The 24,000-nt window shown below is 39.1% G+C and overlaps 1 protein-coding gene across 12 annotated transcripts in view; it reads right to left on the minus strand.

The window, feature by feature from the left end:
- The window catches only part of kmt2ca (lysine (K)-specific methyltransferase 2Ca), a 184,460-nt gene extending 174,127 nt beyond the window's left edge, over positions 1 to 10,333 (minus strand). For 10 of the 12 annotated variants that reach the window (XM_046846381.1, XM_046846386.1, XM_046846387.1 and 7 more), the window contains exon 1: positions 9,816 to 10,333. The gene's annotated coding sequence lies outside the window, so the exon portion shown is untranslated. The remainder of the gene's footprint in view (positions 1 to 9,815) is intronic. The other 2 variants (XM_046846391.1, XM_046846383.1) reach the window with 1 other exon arrangement.
- Between the last annotated feature and the right edge of the window lie 13,667 nt (positions 10,334 to 24,000).

Below are 24,000 nucleotides of genomic sequence, written 5' to 3' on the forward strand. Positions count from 1 at the left end.
ACTATATAGTGCACACACACACACACTCACACAAATGCATCACGCGTGCTCCCCCCTCTCTCTCTCTCTCTCTCTCTCACACACACTCACACTCACACACACCATTAACTACAAGAAAACAATATAGTCCACATACACACACACACACACACACAGCAAGAAAACTGTTTGTATTCTATGTATCCCAGAATCCTTGGCTCCGTCTCTGATCACTTCTTTCAGAAAGCCTCTGTTGTGTTTTAAGAACACAGATACAATCCACTTCCCAACGATCCCAGGACTTCTGGTTCCAAAATTGGCACCCTACCCGTATATAAACTATATTTACTTTATAAAATGTAATATAAAAAATATAAGCAAGAATCTTAAACACACATACATAATTTTGTATTTATTAAAAAAAAACATTTTCTTGAACTACCGAGAGCAGAAACACACACACACACACACACACACACCCACACCCACACACCCACACACCCACACACACACACCCACCTCCTCCAGGTTTAAACTTGTTTTTATTTTTCTCACACACATTATTAAATACGTTGTAAGAAGCAGTGAAACGTGTAAAAAGCGGCTTCAAGCTCAACAGGAAGTGAAGCAGCAGCAGCAGCTACACACAGCATAACAATCCTGACTGTCATCCTGCCCGAGCCGTCAGTCACTTCAACACCAATCACACACTGCCCCGCTTCAGGCTTCTGCCCTCACACGCCACGTTCCCCTCCCCTCAGTGTTAGCCTGTGTGGGCGCGCGCGTGTGCGTGTGTGCACGTGCTTGTGTGGTTTGATAGCAAGAGTCTAGTCAGCTAACTATAGCAAGCACGCGAGATGTGTGTGCAATATAGCAGAATAACGCCTTAATAAAGCACCGATGGTTTCTTCCACTCTTCACAGCAGAAATTATGAGTTACAACTTATAGGTGATAACTTATAATGTCTTTCTAATCTCGTCTATTTCTTTCTTCCTGTCTTCCAGTCACTCAATCGCTCTGTCTTTCTAAGTTTGTCTCAAGATAAGTCTCTTTTTCTGTGTCTCTCTCTGCAAAGAGAAACAAGCATGCACATTTCTCTACACCATTCCAAGTAATTAGGACAAACTTCCCTTCTGTTCTGCCTGGTGTAAAGTAGAAGTTCTGACCCAGTCGAAATGCAACGCATCAAAACATCAGCACACCAATTTTGGAGGAAAAAAAGCCAAGAACCATACCTCAAGGAAAAAAAACACGAATGAACAAGAACAAACCAACCTCAGGAAAAGTACAATTAAGCTGAGTCCTAATAAACCGAGAGGCGTACCAAACCGAGTCCTAATAAACCGAGAGGCGTACCGAACCGAGTCCTAATAAACCGAGAGGCGTACCGAACCGAGTCCTAATAAACCGAGAGGCGCATCAACCGAGTCCTAATAAACCGAGAGGCGATCAACCGAGTCCTAATAAACCGAGAGGCGATCAACCGAGTCCTAATAAACCGAGAGGCGCATCAACCGAGTCCTAATAAACCGAGAGGCGATCAACCGAGTCCTAATAAACCGAGAGGCGATCAACCGAGTCCTAATAAACCGAGAGGCGATCCGAACCGAGTCCTAATAAACCGAGAGGCGTACCGAACCGAGTCCTAATAAACCGAGAGGCGTACCGAACCGAGTCCTAATAAACCGAGAGGCGTACCAAACCGAGTCCTAATAAACCAAGATGGCGTACCAAACCCAGTCCAAATAAACCAAGAGGAGTACCAAACCCAGTCCTAATAAACCGAGAGGCATAACAAACCGAGTCCTAATAAACCGAGAGGCGTACCAAACCGAGTCCAAATAAACCGAGAGGCGTACCAAACCCAGTCCAAAAAAACCAAGAGGAGTACCAAACCCAGTCCAAATAAACCGAGAGGCGTACCAAACCGAGTCCTAATAAACCCAGTCCAAATAAACCAAGCGGCGTACCAAACCGAGTCCAAATAAACCAAGAGGCGTACCAAACCCAGTCCAAAAACCAAGAGGAGTACCAAACCCAGTCCAAATAAACCGAGAGGCGTACCAAACCGAGTCCTAATAAACCCAGTCCAAATAAACCAAGCGGCGTACCAAACCGAGTCCAAATAAACCAAGAGGCGTACCAAACCCAGTCCAAATAAACCAAGAGGCATAACAAACCAAGTCCAATTAGACCAAAAGGCGTACCAAACCTAATCCAATTAAACCAAGAAGTATACCAAACTGAGTTCAATTAAACCCCCAGGCATACCAAACCAAGAGGCATACCGAACTGAGTCCAATTATACAAAAAGCTTAATTAAACAAAAAGGTATACTAAACCAAGAGTCAGATTCACCAAGGTATAAAAATGTGCTCGTTAGTTGTGCATCTGACTGCACAGACAGGTCTGAGAACTTGCTGAACATGCTGAACGTGAAGAACTCACTCAGTGAAGAAAATATTTTCACAGAGATAGTTCAGATCTAAAAAGACTCAATAGGTCATTTAACCTAAATAGTATTTACTTACAGTTTGTAGTTACGTTTACATTTAATGGGGTGGGGGGGTTTGCCAAAAATGAAGGATAGGATATAACGCACATACTAATAAAACATGTTTTGGTAGAAATTATTAATACACAAATTCATCTCTTTAACCGCAGAACAGTGGTGTGGTTGTTGATCAAATCTGGACTGTGTATAGATCCTGATATGCATCATAAAGTGTTGAAATGACTTGTAGAGTCGTGAAACAAACGATTTGGCCCCCGAATACCACAAAGTTTTACAGGATGTCTTAGGATGCGATAACCTGTTCATCTGTTCCAGCATGATAATGCACAAAGTCAGCTCCATGAAGATCTGCTTTACATGGGTTGGAGTGGAAGATCTGCTACAGAGCTCTGATCTCAAAACTTTTGGGATGAATGTGAACACTGACTGCACCCCAGGTCTCCTCATCTCATCTCCATCAGTACCTGACTTTACTAACACCTTTGTGGTTAAATTAATCTCCACAAAATCTAGTGGAACATCTTCCCAGGAGAGTGGAGGGTCTTATAACAGCAAATGGAGACTAAATGTGGTATTGGATGTTCAAAAAGCAGCACATAATCTTCAGGTTGGGTCCCCAAGATTGGTCCACAAACTTGTAGTGTATGTAATTATAAGCACAAGAGGAATTAACAGGAATGTCCGATTTTTGAGTTAAATACAAAAATTAACAATGTGACAAATATTAGAGTTTAAATTTTATAATAATGATATAAAAAAAAAAAAAAGAAAAAAAATGAGACTCCGATCCAGTTGGGATGTTTACATCGGAGCGAGCGAGCCGTCTGTGCTGTGGTGAGCTCTGGGATTTTTTTACAGTCGTATAAGTGAACCCTGGACTGTGTAAACTTCTGCGGTAACGCCGAGAGCCAAACCTCAGCCGCCGCAGGAGTGTGTGTGTGTTTGTGTGTATGCCAAAAGCACAAGGTCAGCGGTTCTCTGGGTATAATTCCCAACTAAAAAGGTCAAGTGATGGATAAATAAAGAGCCGAGCTCAGCACAGCAAAGGGACTTAACGTTCCACTCTTCACGTGAAGTCCGAAATAAATAAAAACATAAGAAGCTGGAAGTTTTGAGATCGGTACTGCCAAAGAGGACATGAGGACAGATTCATGACGAATACCCCCTCGATAAAACAACACACAGTAAAGGTGTTCGTACCATGACTAGCACTAGCGTACGTTTAAATCCTATGTAAAAAAAAAAAAGTCCTTCAGATCAGGCTGGGCATTTCCATAGAAACCAGAGCCTGTTCTTTATACACTTTATACTACATCAGTGAACAAATGATATCCGAAAACATCTAATCGCTGCAATTATGTTCTGGATATTTAGGTTCCACGAACACGTGTGCACGTGATTAGTACAGTTGGAATGAAATGTCTGAGAGAATGGAATCGGCGCACACACACACACACACACACACACACACACACACACACACACACACACACACACAGTATGCATACAGTATCCCTCACATTATAGGAACAATATTATAGAAATGAAACTTGGATATATTTAGAGTATCAGTGTGCAGTTTGTATACAGTACAGATTTACTGTCCTCTAAAAAATAACTACATACAGTCATTATTGTCTAAATAACTGCCAACAAAAGTAAGTACACCCTCAGTGATAACAGCTGTACCATGCAAAGCCTCACGTCCTATTCATCATGTTCATGTTTTTATCTTCTTTCAGGACCATACACATTTGTGTAACTTGTATTAAAACAGTTAAAATGTGGTTCTTTGAGTAAAATTCTCTCAAACTGACAACTGGATGTTCAACATGGACCTCATGGTAAAGACTCTCTGAGGATCTGAGAATTAGAAATGTTGCTCTCCACGAAGATGCCGAGGCTGTAAGAAGATCAGTAACACCCTGAAACTGAGTCAGTACAGTGTTCAGGGTCACACAGAGGATTTCCAGGACGGGTTCCATTCAGAACACAGTGCAAAAAGGTTTGCTGAAGAACAACCTGTCCAAGAGCATGAGTTACTGGAACCATGCCCTGTGGTCTGATGAGAATAAGATAAACCTGTTTGGATCAGATGGTGTCCAGCATATGTGGTGACACCCTGGTGAGGAGAACCAAAAAAAATTATGTCTTGTCTACAGTGAAGCATGGTGGTGGCAGCATCATGGTCTGGTGCTGCATGAGTGCTGCTGGTACACTGGAACTGCGGTTCATTGAGGGAAACATGGATTCCAACATGTACTGTGACATATATACATTATATATATATATATATATATATATATATATATATATATAATTTGAAATAAATATATTTTATATATAAGTATAATATAAACAATCTTGTAAGATCAGGTGCACCATTGAGTCTCTGTAACAGTAGAAACACAACAGTATGAAGTAGAGATAATTAAATAGTAGTAGAAGTCGTATCTCTGCATAACCTAATTGAGATCTACTTCCTACAAAGACGCCTTGAAAACATCACTGTTATAGCAAGAATTCAACGCAACTCCTCGACGTCCGACCACACGGACACGGCAACAGAAAAATTCTGATAATTCTGTTCATGTACAACCGAGACTCGCCTCGATACCACTCTATCGTCATGGCAACATTATTAAATACAAATGAATGAAGAAGGACTTTATAAATACAACAATAAATAAAAAAAAAATTCAACTTCTACAAATTTAAATTAATTTTATTTTTATTAAATTATAAATGCAATCATGTGACATGTTTGATTAAAATATTTATAATTCTATCGACATTTTCATACATTTTATTTTTATAAAATATTATAAAATATTGTTTTATATAGTATTTAACCAAGCAGCCACTTTAATTCAAAATTGTTTTAAAAATGCAAACTGCTGAAGTTCAATGTTAATAATAATAAACTGCGTTAATAAAAAAACGACAATCTATTTTATGTTTTGCATTTCTTCCCCAATACTCGTACTGAAATTCAAAACCGTGATATTTGTTTACAGTCACATCGCTACCATTCACATTATCTTCCCCGCCCACAGCACCATCATAAACCCCACTATCCACAACATCTTCACTATCCATACCATCTATATAATCCCCAACATCCTCTCATCCTCACCCTCTGCAGCACACAGTCAACATCTATAAAAATACACACAAATACGACTGCAATTCCCAACCAACTGATTTAACTAGGATATTGTTTTTAAACCTTATACGCTTTCAAAAAAAAAAAAAAAAACTCAATAACAAGCCAAACAGCAGATTCTGCATAATTCTTCTAAGGACAGCTAATCCAGGTCTGAAGACCTCCTGACTTTTCCAGCCATAATGTGGTTCTTCCCCAAACTGTTACCACAAAACTGGAGGCACACGATTGTATACGACATTTATAGATATGGTAGAATTAAATTTCCTCTTTACTTAAACTAGGAGACCCAAACCTGTTTCAGCAGGTCAATGCTCCTGTGCACAAAGTCAGTTTTATGAAGATCTGCTTTTAATGGGTTGTGGTGGAAGATCTGCACATTAGGATGAATGTGAACACTGACAGAACCCCAGGCCTCCTCACCGTCTCACCTACATCAGTACCTGACTTTATTAACACCCCTGCGGCTGAATGAACAAATATATTGTGTAGTACAGAACAGTATAGTACAATGTAGTATATAACACAGGAATGTAGTACAGTACAGCAGTACAGTGCATTATAAAGTAGTATACAGTGGGAACTTGTGAGGGTTGCGTTCTAAGACCCCCGCGAGTTCAGAAAATCCACACATTTTTGCACCCCCGCAGCCCCTATGGTACCTTAGTGAATTCATCTAGACATCATGTCACTTTAATACAATTATATGTTTTACAAAATGTATGAAATTTGTGAATGAAAAGTTATTCCGCAACTTGCTGTTAGTTATCTTAGAGTCAGAACCCGCAAACCCCCGAGTTATCAGGGGTCGACTGTATATACATTATAGTGTAGTGCAGTGAAATGCATTATAATACAGCATAGTGCATTATAATACAGTATAGTGCATTATAATAATACGTGCGCTTATATTAGGTCTTTGGTTCATCGATTTTATTTCAATACACACGCACGCTAAAATAAGTACAGCGCACAAATGTGTGTTGAGTTAAAGGTTTGAATTTCACCTCATTTATTTATGATTAATATAATATAGAAACGTGTGCTGCATTAATCACGTGATGATCAAATTAGTGCTTAATTTGCGCTACTGTGTTATTAAGATTTTAATTGACAGATTTTATATGTGTATATATATACACACACACACTAATATACACACACACACACACACACACACACACACACACACACACACACACACACACACACACACATATATATACACAGTACAGACCAAAAGTTTGGACACACCTTCTCATTCAAAGAGTTTTCTTTATTTTCATGACTATGAAAATTGTAGATTCACACTGAAGGCATCAAAACTATGAATTAACACATGTGGAATTATATATGGAATTATATACATAACAAAAAAGTGTGAAACAACTGAAAAATGTCATATTGTAGGTTCTTCAAAGTAGCCACCTTTTGCTTTGATTACTGCTTTGCACACTCTTGGCATTCTCTTGATGAGCTTCAAGAGGTAGTCACCTGAAATGGTCTTCCAACAGTCTTGAAGGAGTTCCCCGAGAGATGCTTAGCACTTGTTGGCCCTTTTGCCTTCACTCTGCGGTCCAGCTCACCCCTAAACCATCTTGATTAGGTTCAGGTCCGGTGACTGTGGAGGCCAGGTCATCTGGCGCAGCACCCCATCACTCTCCTTCTTGGTCAAATAGCCCTTACACAGCCTGGAGGTGTGTTTGGGGTCATTGTCCTGTTGAAAAATAAATGATGGTCCAACTAAACGCAAACCGGATGGAATAGCATGCCGCTGCAAGATGCTGTGGTAGCCATGCTGGTTCAGTATGCCTTCAATATTAAATAAATCCCCAACAGTGTCACCAGCAAAGCACCCCCACCATCATCACACCTCCTCCTCCATGCTTCACGGTGGGAACCAGGCATGTAGAGTCCATCCGTGCAGCTTTTCTGCTTCGCACAAAGACACGGTGGTTGAAACCAAAGATCTCAAATTTGGACTCGTCAGACCAAAGCACGGATTTCCACTGGTCTAATGTCCATTCCTTGTGTTCTTTAGCCCAAACAAGTCTCTTCTGCTTGTTGCCTTTCTTTAGCAGTGGTTTCCTAGCAGATATTCTACCATGAAGGCCTGATTCACACAGTCTCCTCTTAACAGTTGTTGTAGAGATGTGTCTGCTGCTAGAACTCTGTGCGCCATTGACCTGGTCTCTAATCTGAGCTGCTGTTAACCTGCGATTTCTGAGGCTGGTGACTCGGATGAACTTATCCTCCGCAGCAGAGGTGACTCTTGGTCTTTCTTTCCGCATGTGAGGCAGTTTCTTTGTAGCGCTTGATGGTTTTTGTGACTGCACTTGGGGACACTTTCAAAGTTTTCCCAATTTTTCAGACTGACTGACCTTCATTTCTTAAAGTAATGATGGCCACTCGTTTTTCTGTACTGTGCTTTTTTCTTGCCATAATACAAATTCTAACAGTCTATTCAGTAGGACTATCAGCTGTGTATCCACCTGACTTCTGCACAACACAACTGATGGACCCAACCCCATTTATAAAGCAAGTAATCACACTTATTATACATGTGGAATTATATAAGTAATATATAATTCCACATGTTTTAATTCATAGTTTTGATGCCTTCAGTGTGACTCTACAATTTTCATAGTCATGAAAATAAAGAAAACTCTTTGAATGAGAAGGTTTGTCCAAACTTTTGGTCTGTACTGTATATATATTGTATGTATGTATGTATGTATGTATATAGATAGATAGATAGATAGATAGATAGATAGATAGATAGATAGATAGTATGTGTGTGTGTATATATATATATATATATATATATATATATATATATATATATATATATATATATATATATGTATGTATGTGTGTGTGTGTGTGTGTGTAATATATATATATATATTACACACACACACACACACACACATACATACATATATATATACACACACATACTATGTATGTATGTATGTATGTATGTATGTGTGTGTGTGTGTGTGTGTGTGTGTAATATATATATATATATATATATATATATATAGATAGATAGATAGATAGATAGATAGATAGATAGATAGATAGATAGTATGTAAGTTTTACTCAAGCCAGCATTCTTTTTATTTTGTTCTATTATGAAGTACACCTGATTAGACAGACAGACAGACAGACAGAGTTTTTTATTCCATTATAAACTATTCTACTTGCTAAAGCAACACAATGCTGCATTCAAAACCACACTGTACAGTTGGTCATCATTATAGGGAGGTAATAGTATAGAATTTGGTTAAATTGTTGTTTGGTTGGTTAGTTAGTTAGTTAGTTAGTTAGTTAATTTGATCAATCCATATTCGTAAAGCCTTTAATTTGCCAGTTTTGTCTATTTTATATCGTTCTTCTACATGCTGAAGCGACACAATGCTGCGTTCAAAACCACACGGAACCAAACACTGAGAACATTAGAAGAGTGTTTAAAGTACATTATAGTTACAGAACACTATAATATACTTACACACGTCATACTCGAGCCTGAACTTGGTCTTTATTCTGGTGTTTATTTCCTGGTTTGTGATATTTGGAGTATAAACGCTCATACACGCTTCAGGACCGTGATGCTGCGTTCACTGGCGCGTCAACATGAACCGCAGCCCGGGTTCGAACAGAACCCAAAAGCCCGGTGCTGTGGGGGCTGTGGTGGGCAGTGTCCGGGGGTAGATCTGATGGTGAAGGTGTTCTTGTGTGGTGTGTACTGGGTTTGAGAGTAGGTGCAGGGCCTGCACTTGAACGCGCGGTGTGTGTGTGTGTGTGTGTGTGTGTGTGTGTACAGTTAAAGCGCGTATTGAACTTTGAGCTGAATCTCGAGGAGACTCGAATGGAGACAACACAAACGCGCGCACACACACTCACACACACCACGAGGTGTGTATTCGGGCTGTTATATTACACTTTATACCCACTATCAGAGAATCTACCCCCCACCCTTAACACATATTTCCCCCCCCCACACCCCCCCAACCGGCGCAGTCAAAATAATAAACCGCCGTGTTTTTGTGTATCGGCGCCGCAAAACAAGCGCTTTAGCTCACAAAATAATCGGGTAAATATACCGAAAACCGGGCAAAGAAACCGAAATGTAAAAGAAAAATGCTTACGGAATCGATGCGATTCTCTTTCCCCCCCTCCTTCTTCTTCTTCTTCTTCTCTTTCCTTTCCAACTTAATTCAGCAGGTAATCCGAGAGGAAACTTTTCCCAACGCGTTCACACGAACCGGATGCTCTCGGAGACAAATCTCGATCAAACATTCCTCGTTTGGTTCGGACACGGAGAGAGAAAAAAAAAGTCCAAAAGGAAAAACAAGCGAAAACCACAATAGGAAAGTTGTAGCGTTTTTACTCCATCATGGTGGCCATGTTTAAGAGGGACCGAAGCACCGCCGCCTGTCAACGCCTCCGAAAACTAGGTCCCCGCGGAGGGGTTTCGGAGTGCGGAAAAAGAAACAAAATAATAATAATAAATAAATAAAAAAAGACGGGTTTAATTCTTTGTAAAGTTTAAACAATGCCCCGGGGACGGTGCAGGGGTAAGCCGGAGGCACGAGCGGGGAGGCCGGAACGCCGTGTAAAGCGACCGCGAAAAAGTCTGAGCGAGTGACCCTGCGGAGGGATACGCGCGAGGGCGCACTCGAGGTAAAGCGGCCGTTCGGTCGGAGCGCTCCAAAACACGGAAGTGGAGCAAACAGGCCGGATCTGCTTGTGCTCCAGGCACACAGGAAGACTACAAGGTGCGTCAGGTGTTATAGTGAAAACAAAAGTAATATAAACATGTACAAAATATACCATTTATATATAATTAAATGAAGTCATTTAATTATATATTAACTCATGATTGTCATGAGTTAACGCAACGTAATAGATATTAATCGCAACCTAATCATTTTTATCTCTACCTTAAATGAAGACTGATCAACATGCGCATGGACAAATATTGATGCTTTATGCAAATGTGTGTTTATTATTAGTGAAACCGAACTCAACATGGAGCATGAAGACAAAATATTCTTGTAAATGTTTTAAAGGAATCATGGTGTTTTAAATGACGTAAATCATCGTGACACCAAACGGAACCTTTGCTGTGTTTCCACACGGACGGTTTTAATTGCTGGATGTGTGCATCATTTTGGCTGCTTTTTATTTTGCCTTTTATATTTATTTATTTATATTTGTAATAAAAATGTGCCTTTAAAATTATTTTCGTTTTGACAGCACTTATATTTATATATATATATATATATATATATATATATATATATATATATATATATATATATATATTAGTGCTGCTGTATTAAATGCAGTTAAATAAAAACTCCTCACTGACCCCACCCATTTTCCATCATTGCCCACAAAACCCCGCCCCAAGCATTGGTGGCTAATTAGCAGTGATGGTAAGATCAGTTTATTTTAATGACTTGGATCTGTATTTATTTGAATTAATTTTATTAATTTAAGAAGACGTGAATTCAAAAGTTGCATTTCCAATAAATCCCAAATCTACCTTTAATCATACAAAGAGAAAAAGATAGAAATCAGAAAAAACTACATTTTCCAAATATGGGGAAAAAATGTATAATTAAGCTAATAATAAAATCTGTACCGGATATATTTAGCTCACCTTTTCTCTCCTTTTCTCTTTTGCGTATTTGTTACTATAAATTCTTACTTAATCAACATGATTTAACGTCATACAAATACATTTCAAATGATGAACATTGTATTACCAGGTTCAATGCTATGAATGCTACAAATGCTATTTGTGCTAATTTCAACAAATTTTATAATTCTAAAGAAAAATCTAAAATCTACTAGCAGGAACATGTCATTTACATGTAGGAGAAAAGCTTTATTTGAAAAGGAAGGTTTATAATGATAAACTAAATTTCTACATCCAATACTGAAAATATAAGTCAAGTCAAGTTTATTTGTATAGCGCTTTTCACAACAGACATTGTCTCAAAGCAGCTTTACACAAATCAACAGTTAAGGTGAATGGTGTGTGTGTATTTATCCCTGATGAGCAGCCGTGGCGACTGTGGCAAGGAAAAACTGTTATTAGGAAGAAACCTTGAGAGGAACCAGACTCAAAAGGGGAACCCATCCTTATTTGGGTGACATCAAGAGTTTGATCATAAATCTTTCAACAATACAGAACACTGGAGAGTGAGACTAACATGAGCACTGGAGTATAAGATTATAAGTGATGTTCTTTCTGCAGTCTTATACAGTCTATATGGTTAGTAGCTCCTAGTTTTATAAGGAGGTCACATGCCGAAGGAATGAAGGACTCAAACCGTAGAAATAAGTGACACATGCAGGCCAGTTCACTATCCTGACTTTTCTATGACAAAACCATACTGTTGTAATAGATGCAGTATTCAGTTTGAAATAGTCATAACAAGCTGGATGATCCCTATCCTCTTTAGTCCGGAGGACATGGTGTCCATGGTTTCCAAAAACAATACAAATTTCTGGATTGTGGTGTTTCTGGATCATTTTCACGCATGCCTTTTCTTTGCATCATAGAGACTTAACCTGCATTTGCAGATTGAAGGGTAGAATGTGTTTACAGACAGTGATTTCTGGAGGTGTTTCTAAACCCATGCAGTGATTTCACATTGAGTCATGACTGTTTTTAATGCAGTGCCACCCGAGGGCCCAAAGTTCATGAGCATACAGTAATGATTTTTACCTTTGTCATGTGCACACAGAGATTCTCCAGATTTTCTAAATCTTTTGATGATACTATGTACTGTAGATTATTAGACATTCAGTGTCTTCACAATCTGATCTTAAGGAACATTTTTCTGAAAGTGGTCCACAAATTGTAGATGCCTTTTTTTGCAGATTGAAGAAGCTCTGCCCATCTTTATTACTGAGTGACTATAAGAGACTCTTTTTATACACAATCATGTTACAGATTTGTTGCCAATTTACCCTATAGTTTTGTTCCTTCAGCTGCTTGTTTTTAGTAACACTTAAGTTTTCGGCTGTTGCCCCGTCTCAACTTTACATTTTATTTCATTTTTTCCTAAAGGTGGTACATTTCCTCAGTTTATACATTTGATATGTTTCCTATGTTCTATTGTGAATAAATTATTGGTCTATGAGACGTGCAAATCATTTAATTCTGTTTTTATTTACATTTTTTAACTGTTTTGTAATTGTGTTTGTAATTATATTGTATCTTGTTGTATTTCATTAATTGTATTTGACTGTATTTTATTTGTATCTATTTGTTTGTTTATGATTTTACGATTTGATGGTTTTATTTAACACTTTGTCTATTGTGTAAAATCTTCACACTGAGAATGACTGAAATCAGAATAAAGAGTTAAATTGTGTTGAATTATAATAATGGTCTTGAAGGTGATTGGTGCTTGGGTGTTCTCAGTATGAACATCATGTGCTGCACTCACTTCAGCATGGAGAAGAATGTCAAAGCGATCTTCTCAATGGCTCATGGAAATCCGACCGAGACTGCTTTGAGGGAAAAATACACTCTGAGTAACAATTGTACTGCCATAGCTGGTCTTATCGAAGATCTAATTTACACCATGATCACACTGTACATTGTCTTTAACCATTATTTAACAATAAGAATACTTAATAAATCCATGTTTTTCTCTCTATTTGTTTATTGTCTTTGGATCCACCTGATTTATCTTGATGCCCTTTCCCTGGCTGGAGGTCTCTTCAATTGGAGACACTCTGTGCAGCTCAGGGTGGTTCCACATCAACAGCCTAAAGATCAATGAAGTTACTGAGCAACTCAAGAACTATGAGGATGGATTTAGAATGTAATCAATATCAAGAGTCTACAATAGTTTTGTATTTAAGGACCATCACTGAACCTCAACAATGATGGAAATGTAATGAATGGACATTTGGTGTTGAGGATGAGGTTCTCTTTTAAGTCTGGTTTCTCTCAAGGTTTCCTCCTCATGAAAGGGTTTTCATGGGCACTCAATCATTAGGAACAAACTTATACATAAAAATCTTATAACCTCTGTATCTGTGTAAAGCTGCTTTGGGACAATGTCTATTGTTAAAAGCGCTCTACAAATGAAAATGAATTGAAATAGTGTGCTAACAAAGGCAGGGTTTGTATTGCCTTCACTGTGTGATTTTGGAATTGAATATGTGGAACATTTCAAGCCCAATTACTCGCAAATGGGTTTCAACAGTTTGTAGCGAAATTGTAAATGGATAAAGAGTTAAAAAAACAAAACGTCCTTTAATGCATAATAAAATGATCAAACTGGGCCATCAAGCTCTCTCTCTCTCTCTCACACACACACACACACACACACACACACACACACACACACACACACACACACACAAGTCTATGAAAAGGGTTAAAAGGAAAAGAGTTAAAACACTGTAATGGTGTTGTCTGTTTTTTTTTTCCAAACACTACCTCTCTCTCTCTCTCTCTCTGTCTCTCACTCTCTCTGTCTCTCTCTCTCTCTCTCTCTCTCTCTCTCTCTCTCACGCTTTCTCTTTCTCTTTTTTTTTCTTTCTCTGCACCTGGACTGCTTCACTTATCCTCCCTAAACATCCATCACCTTTAATGAACCCTTTATTTTACGTTTCCGGGCTAAAACCGTCTTTACTGTCAGGTTAATTAGCATGAAAAACTCTTTTGTATGTGTGTGTGTGTGTGTGTGTGTTTGGTGTGGGGGTCGTCTGAATGAAACACAACAGCCCTGGTTTGTGTTTCATCAGTGAGATGAATGAAAACACACACAGCCTATAATCAACTCTCATTTAACGCAAAAACGGCAGCGATTGATTCAATTATGTCCCAGAAAAGCATCAATTCTTCATTTCAGGTTTTATTCTATCACACTATGCTCTTAATTTCTGACCTAATCACCTGAAAACAAGTAGCGTCTGAGAATATATATCCACTATCTGGACAAAAGTATTAGGACACACAACCTTTCCAGCCATATTTGTTTTTTTCCCCAAACTGTTACCTCAGTATTGGATGAACACATTTTTATAGAGTGTATTTGGACGCATAAAATCTTCTCTTCGCTTGAACTAGGAGAAACAAACCTGTTCCAGCATGACAATGCCCCTGTGCACAAAGCCAGCTCTATGAAGATATTCTATCCAATAGTTGGAGTGAAAGATCTCCTGCTGTGGAGCTCCAAACCTATTAAACACCTTTGGGATGAATGTGGACACTGACTGCATCATAGGTCTCCTCACCTTCTCACCTACAGCAGTACCTGAATTTACTAACATCCTCGTATCTAAATGAGCACAAATCTCCACTGAAATATAGTGAAACATCTTTCCAGAACAGTTATTATTACTGCAAACTAAATGTGGAATGGTTGTGGATGTTCTGTATAATGACAAAGGTTGTCACAAAGCAGTTTTACAGAAATATAAAAAAATATATACATTTTAAATGAATACATTTATCCCTGATGATTGAATCAGTGGTGACAGTGGTCAGGAAAAAACTCCCTGACAGGAACCTTGAGATAAAACCATCACATTTTGACTTTCGAATGTAGTACTTGATAGAAATTTCCTTGTCTGTTGTATTTTCTGTTTCAAGACAATAATAATAATAATAATAATAATAATAATAATAATAATAATAATAATAATAACAATAATAATAATAATAATAATAATAATAATAAGAAGAAGAAGAAGAAGAAGAAGAAGCAGTTTTAAAACGTGCTCTTTTAAATGTATAAATGTTTTTGTTATTTTTTTTTTTTTACATCAAATTCCACATTTAGTCCTGATTTTGCTGTTATAATTAACCTTCACTCTTCTGGGAAGATGTTCCCCTAGATTTTGTGAAGATTTCTGCTCTCTCAGCTACAAGCGCTATATCAGAAGATCCTCCACTATAGCAGATCTTTATGGGCCTGGCTTTGTGCACAGTGGCATTGTCATGCTGGAACAGGTTTGGGTCAAGTGAAGAGGAAAATTCCATGCAAATTCCTCCAAAGACAAAAGAAAAATGTGCGCCTCTAACTTTGTGGCAACAGTATGGAGAAGAACCACATATGGATGGAAACGTCAGGTGTGCCAATACTTTTGTCAACATAGTGTAAAAACATGAATTTACATTTCCTGAACAAAATATGAGTGGTGCCCCCGCTGATGTTGCTTGCCCTGAGAGTGCAGAAATGGTAGCCCTAAAAGACTTTCATGGACGGATGAGTGGATCATGGATGGATAATTGCTTGAATTGAACAGGTTCTGAGGGAAATGAATTCCCATTGGAACTCAGCATATCTTAGTATCTACACAGTTATAATACTTGGTTCGTAGTCCCTCACCTGTGACCAATCTCACGTGAAAGTGATCTGGATATACACACCATGGGACATACGATCCTTCCTGAGTGGAAGTTGCTGTGTCAAACCCTTGGACTGTGGAACCATCTGCAAAACATAGTGGTTGGAAACCGTGTTTAATTTTCAGGGTGAAGACATTTGAAGGAGGTTTAATGCACACTATAATGAACTGGGTACTGGATACAGCCTTCGCTCCCCCATAGCGAGGATACTGTATATAACCCATTCACTATACATGAGCAGATAATGGGGACTGACGTTAACCTACTGTACATCAACAGATGGTATATATGGCAGGAAAAAAAAAATCTTGGATTGCTTTCCAATGACAACATACTGGTGCAAGCAGTAGGGCATGGGCAGCAAATCCTAAGATCCACAGGAGATTAAAAAAATCTCACCTCTGTCATCAGCCACCTGATGCTCATCATGGTGCATTTGTGGCTCATAATGCCAATATATATAGTACAGTCTGTACAGAAGACCCAGAAAACCATTCTGGCAATGAGGATAGTCAAGCAGTCGGGCATAAGAACCTGAGGATGAGGATGCCATGTGTGAGCTACACAATAATGCTGTCATAGGTCATGAGTTTAAATCCCAGCACCGCCAAGCTGCCAAGCTTGAGTAAGGCTCTTAACCCTCAACTGCTCGGTTGTAAGTCGTCCTGGATAATGGCGTCTGCCAAATGTCATAAATGTAAATGCTATGAAAGCTGGATCATGAAACTGAATAATCTGAAAGAGAGTTCCTTTTGATTTAGTGTCAATCTGGTCCACAAGTATCAGATCGGATCATTTGGTGAACTCATTAGAGGGCTGCTTTGGGATTGGGAACCCGTGGGACCAACGCAAATCTTGCGGGAGAGGTTTTACCTTTGCTGTGGGCGGGAGTGGGCGGTCAAACAAATAAAGCGAGAGTATCAACATCCTGCAGATCCCGCTAGGTGTAATGTTTTGTTTGATTGTTGTTTATTGATTGATTTTTAAGACTAATAAAAATCCCAAGATGTTTCTCGTGTGTGGTGCTTTACTTTAACATTGCTTTATTTTACTTTCAGTTTAATGGTTAATGTCTGTTATTATTCTGTCAGTTAATCGTAGCCCTAACGTTTGCGTACATTTTTACACAATCTTAATTGCTGTGACATAAAGTGGACACAAAAATCACAGGGGTGGGGGGTAATAGTCAGAAATTCAGCAAGAGAGATTAAGAAAACAGTCCTGCACTGGGCTCTATGAACCTATGGCGATTTTACTTACAAAAAATGTACTTACAGTTTTTCAGTGTTTAAGTTTACGTTAAACCGTATTTATTTATAGTTAAGCCTTTTGTCAGAAGGTTTTTCTGAGGTAAATCTGGCAAGATTATGGTTAGAGAATGTTTTGGTAACCAGGGGTGGTTGGAAGCTGTCATCCTCCCACTCACACACAGATTTGTTGACGGTGGAGAAGATGGCTGCCATTTGTCCCAGAGCTCCTTCTTGTCTGTGTTTTGTTCTGGTCAGAGTCCCTACTTGCACTTAAAAAAACAAAACAACAACCACACACACAACATTTGTTGTAGTTCTACTCACTGCAGCATAAACAGACTGTATATATACTTTGTTCTTTAACACAGATAGGGGAAACCTCTCACTAATTACCTACTGCCACAGATTTCCTTTTAAGCTATGGTGTGTTTAATATAAATTAAATGCTGTTTTAAAAGCAGGGCTCCCTGACCACCAGGACACAGATGGATACCAGGCTGTGTTTCCATTTTATTGACTTGTTTCATTTTTCTACGCATCATTAAATAAAGCACCCACTGATTCTGCATTATAGTGAACTGTTACAATTGTTACAATTGTATAGTAAATATGTTACATATTGATTATGTATATAATAATTAATAATTAAATCATATAATATGTATAAAAGTACTATAATTTGCATGCTATTGTGGTTAGTTATGCGTGTGACACTCTTTCTTCCGGTCTGTGGAAAAACTTGCGTAAAACTAATCCGTAGTGCATATGATATTGGGGAGCGCTGTTTTAAAGGAGAAATTGAAATCAAGCAGAACTGGGTGGGAGCTTGTTTCCATGCAGCTGAATCTCTATTTGTGTTTGAATCACCATATGAATATATGTTTTATAAACCAGATTAACCCTTACACCAGTCTGGACACTTACATTTGCACCAGTTTCTATATAACATTAATAAATAAGGGCCAATTTGTTTACTGTGGTTCAGACCCCTGTGTGGAAACACGCATTTATACGGATGTGAGCGGTTTGTTCGTAAAAAGCATCCGCCTGATGAATACTCAGAACATTAGGGTTCAGATTCTGGCTGTGTTCGTAAATAGTATTTATATGAATTGACTTGGAACTCCAGACCTCATCAGGGCTAACCCAGTTAACAGCAATAGGGAGTGCCATGAAAATCATTATCATGACCTACAGCAATCAAACTAAAGGTCCGTTCGATATTCCTTACCCTTTTCCTGCAAGGGGTCACGGTGAAAACAAGCTGAGAAGGTCAGAAAAGGTTTCTCTCATGGGTTCTTTGGGATTACACTTTATCTGACCTCAGATCCGTTCACCAAGAGTGGCCCAATGACATAACCCTAAGGTTCAGTGCAGTACATATATTGAAGGTCATTGCTAAGCTGCTTTGCTTTGCTGTGTAATCGGTAAGGAGACTCTCGGGATAGTAATGCCTCTATAGTAGAAGGGGCTCCTGGAGTAAGGTGGTGTTTTGGCTGAACACCAAGTCATACCATGTTTCTCCTATGGCCAAGTTGAATTGCTGTGCAAGCTCTGATCTGGTAAAATAAAGATCATGGAATGTGGAGGCTATGGGAGAATTTATAGCAGGGACGCTAGTGGTGACCTCACTGTTGCTTTATGAGGTTCAGTTACATATCGTCCAGGGTTCTTTGGATGGGAAATGGTTCTTGTTTCCTTTAAGTGGTTCTGTATGAAAACAATAGGGAATTCTACAAATATAATCAGTAACGTAATGCAGGGAATTCACTATTCCATAGAAACTTTCACTTCTTGCTTACTGTATGTGTAGTAAATATACATTCCATTAGGTGTGGATGGTAAGATCATGTTCAGTGTTTAAAATCTTCTATTCAAAATAATTTTAAGGTGATTGGAAGATTTGTTCAGGGAAAAGTGCTACTTCTTAACATGACATTCGAAGACTGATAGAGACCAGATTGGAGGTTCATTCTACCTTCTATGTGCCAGAACAGAGAATAGTCTCGAAGCATGTATTCCTTGTTCTCTGAGAGATGGTGGAACCAGTCCAGCAATGGTAAAGAATGGATGGAGTGTGGTGCAGTATGGGATGACCTGTCACATGTATGAGGTGGTTTTACAAAGATTCAAGACGAGCTCTGTTTACAAGACAGTACATTATTTATCAACCTCTACACACTATCACCTTCAAAATAAGTCCCTTGCACCGCAATAGAGTGCTCACAGCGTTCCTGCCACTTCTGGAATGTGTCCTGGAAGTCTTCTGTTTGAATCCTGTCAAGCACCTAACGCGATCTCCACAGTGGTGTCAAAATGGTGACCTTTGAGCTGAGCTTCATCTTCGGGAAGAGGTCGAAGTCCGCAGGAGCCCAATCTGGTGAGTAGGGTGAGTGCAGCTCATGTTGTCATGACAAATACAGGTTTTCTATCCTGCAAAGAAAAAGCCATATGTTAACATGATCCAGAGGCACCGCCATCTTGTCCTGGCCAAAACTAATTTAGGCAAAGTGGAAAACTGACGGATTTTTCAGGGAAGGCCTTGCATATTTCAGCAAGACAATGCTAATCTCCATACTGCATTTATTACAATACAATTTCATGACTTTGCAGTAGAAGAGTCCAGGTGCTGAAATGGCCTGCTTGCAATCTAGTCTTACAAATACAACAAAGAAAACCCAGAACAGCTAAAATCCTGTACTCAGACACACATGGGACAACATTCCTCTCTCAAAAATTCAACAGCTGGTCTCCTCAGTTCCCAGATGTATACAGACTGTTGTTAAATGAAGACATGATGCAACACTATGGTACACATCCTGTACATTCCTGTCCCAGCATTTTTGATACATGTTGCAGCTATCAAATTCAAAATTATCTATTTTATATATATTTCTTATAATTATTATAATCTATTGTATAAAAATATGGGTTTATGGGATTTGCAAATCATTGCAATATATTTTTATTTACATTTTACACAGCATTACAACTTTTTTGGAATTGGGCTTGTATTTAAGGTTGAAGGCATCAGTCAGACCTAAGAATTGATGTAAGTTTCTTTCAGCCAGTGTTCTCTTAAAAGCTTAAAAGCTATCAGCTCCTAACGCACCACATCAAGTCAAGAATCAAGTCAAGAAGCTTTTATTGTCATTTCAACCATATATAGCTGATGCAGTACACAGTGAAATGAAACAACGTTCCTCCAGAACCATGATGCTACATACAACAACATAAAACAACAGTCACAGTAACAGAAAACACAGGGCCAAGAAAAATCCTTGCCACATAAAGTGCATGTGTGCTACCTGGTGCAAACAGTGCAAAAGACAACACAAGACAGTGCAGTACAACACAGGACAGTGCAGGACAACACAAGACAGTGCAGTACAACACAGGACAGTGCAGGACAATACACAAAACACAAAATAGCTCTGCCATTGACCCTGTCTTAACAAAATAAAGTGAACAGTAGTAGAAAAATGCAAACAGAATATTGTAATCAGATTATTGTGCAAATGAGCAAATAGCAGCAATCAAGATAAAGTGAACAGTAGCAAAAATATGTGGACAGATTATTGTGCAAAAGAACAAATAGCAGCAATCCCGGAAGATGTGCAAAAACAGCATGGAAACATTTTGCGGTAATGATTAGTGTGAGTGGTACCGAATGCTTCGGAACCGCTTCCCTGATGGTAAGAGAGTTAAAAGTGTTTGTGACGGGTGTGTGTGTGGTCTTCCACAATGCTGTGTGCTTTGCGGATGCAGCGTGTGGTGTAAATGTCCATGATAGAGGGGAGAGAGACTCCGATGATCTTCTCAGCCGTCCTCACTATCCTCTGTAGGGTCTTGCGATCCGAGACGGTGCAGTTCCCAAATCAGGCAGTGATGCAGCTGCTCAGGATGCTCTCAATGGTCCCTCTGTAGAACATGGTCAGGATGGGGGGAGGGAGATCAGCTTTCCTCAGCCTTCTCAGGAAGTAGAGACGCTGCTGGGCTTTTTTGGTGATGGAGCTGGTGTTAGGTGACCAGGTGATGTTATCCGCCAAGTGAACACCTAGGAATGTCCTCTTAAGGAAACTGTAAGAGGAACTAGAGACTTAAAAAGAAAACCATTGTCTTCTAGGGGACACTGGATAATAGGATTAATAATGAATAATTAATCACCTCATCCCCGTATATATGGACCTCATACCCTTTTTATCTTACTGTTATTTATTGTAGATAGGCCACTTATGCACTTCTGGTTAGATGCTAACTGTATTTCATTGGCTCTGTACATGTACCTTGCACAATGACAATAAAGTTTAATCTAATCAAATCTAATAATTATTGAAGTATACGAGTGTAGAAGAGTAAAGCTTGGGAATAAAAATCCTGGGTTGAGTAAAGAACTGTTGTATATATAAATCTACAGAATACAGCTACAGGAAACGAGCCACAAGTTCTAGATGAGGAAGAATGACAAAGAAATCCAACTCAGAATCAAATTTATCAAGTTTCCCAAACCTTTCTACCCAGGGACTTGAAGATCTGCACATTTGCCCTGGAGAAAAGTAATTTCTTCACTGAAACCACTAGAGCTGGAAATTTGTATGGCTGTGACTTGGTTTTATCAGGGTTTAACTGCACTAACCAACCAGTAGCAAGACCCAAACAAACATGGCTTCCTGTGCAACGTAGAGGGTGTGGTCACTGTAACACTGGTGACAACACGTACTCCTTCACTGTGAAACCTTTCACAGCATAATGATAAAATATTTAAAGAAATGTTCCAAGCCCCTCCCACAGTTTCCCAGCCAATCAGAAGCAGAGTTGATGTAGTTGTTACTGGGGGAGTGCAGTCACACTTTCTCTGAGAAGCTCATGCTCCGAAACCAATCAATTCTCTGATCATATCCCACTGGACCGTCACACACTCCCCATCCATCTGCTTCACCATATTGACTTTACTGTATTTATAATTATTTATCTTCAACTTTTTATTTCATTTAGTGCATAATTACTGTAAACCTTAGACTCCTGCCAGTGTTATTTCATTCACACTGTGAATATTTTATTCTTTATTCTGTACAATTTATTTATACTTTTATACATTTATACGCTGATCCTCTGGAGAACAATCATGCCATTAAAGTACATCGAAATTAAAACTGAATAAAAACAACCGTAGAAAAGATTAATGTGAATGTGATTTATGTGAAATGAGGAACATTTATGGAATTTGGCGCCCATATCCAGAACAACTTAATGATCTCCTTTATACAACCGTGCCGGTGAGGGTTAAGGGCCTTGCTCAGGGGCCCAGCAGTGGCAGCTTGGTGATGCTGGGATTTAAACTCATGACCGTTTGATCAAAAGTCCAACAACTCAGCGACCGCCCCCAAACAGCCAATAAGGACAGAGTATTCAAAGATCAGAAAGAGTCTTGACGTATACCTACCTCTTACTCTGAGAGATGGTGGGACCAGTGGAGCAGTGCTACAAGATCTGAGGCAGCGTGGTGCAGTGTGAAGAGTGATGAGATCTTTGATGTAAGAGGGTGTTGTTTTTAACACAAGTGAATCTATGATGGAAATAAAGATTAGTCTGTATTTATCTTGGTAATTATCTTGGTAAAGGTGGCGAATGCTGATGGTTGGGATATAATAGACAGCAAATGAACAATCAGTTCTCAAAGAGATGTGGATGTGTTGAAAGCAGGAAAAATGGGCAAAAAATCTCCTTTTTTAAAATTGTTTTACTTATACAGCAACAACAAAACCTCACTTTAATACGTATCAGTAAACAAGTACACCAACATTTGTTTTCCTTTTCCTCTTTTCTCTCCCTTCCCTCCCTCCCCTCCCCCAATCCCTCCCCTCCCCCAATCCCTCTTCAGAAGAAACACACTAGTGCAATCCTACATACAGCAAATGCGTCCTGCATTGAGGTGGATGTTACTTTAAAACATACAACCTGCCTAACCATTGTAGCAGACCAAGTTATACCCTTTCATAGCCACGATTCATCATTCTTACAGGATTACGCTCTCTGCACATCAAAAAAAAGGTGTTGACCTGCCAATTTTTCACATTCTATTATTGAGCATCGAAAGAGGCACCACCTTCGGAAATTACAACATATAAAAGGCCCTTCTGCTGATTTTAAAGCGTCAGATACCACAACACACCTTGTGTCTTGTGAAGTCCAGGTTTTGATAATTCAGAGCTGTTTGGTGGCACACCTGTTTGTGGAACTAGGCAATGTTAAGCAGGACTGATGTGGACTAAAGCTGGCATGGACTGATCCTGCATTCGACTAACTTGCTGCCTCTGATCTCTATATAGGGAAAAAAAAAAAACAAACAAAAAAATCCCCAACCCCAACTTAAGAAGTTTCCTCAAATAAATATGAATTCACAACTTGAAAGAACGTATGTGTAGTTTGTGAACACCATAAGATTGGTAGGTGCTTCTTTCTGATCATACCATTCCATATTCCATCCCCATTTGCACTTATAACAACTTCCTCTATTCTGGGAAGATGTTCCATTAGATTTTGTGCTCTTTCAGCTGCATGGTGTGAGTAAAGGCAGGTAGTGGTGTAGGTGAGAAGGTGATGAGGTCTGGGGTGCAGTCAGTGTTCACATTCATCCCAAAGGTGTTCAACAGGGTTGAAGCTCTATAGCAGGAGATCTTCCACTCCAACCCA

This window comes from Silurus meridionalis, chromosome 4 (genome assembly GCF_014805685.1).
Source record: "Silurus meridionalis isolate SWU-2019-XX chromosome 4, ASM1480568v1, whole genome shotgun sequence".
NCBI classification, from domain to species: domain Eukaryota; kingdom Metazoa; phylum Chordata; class Actinopteri; order Siluriformes; family Siluridae; genus Silurus; species Silurus meridionalis.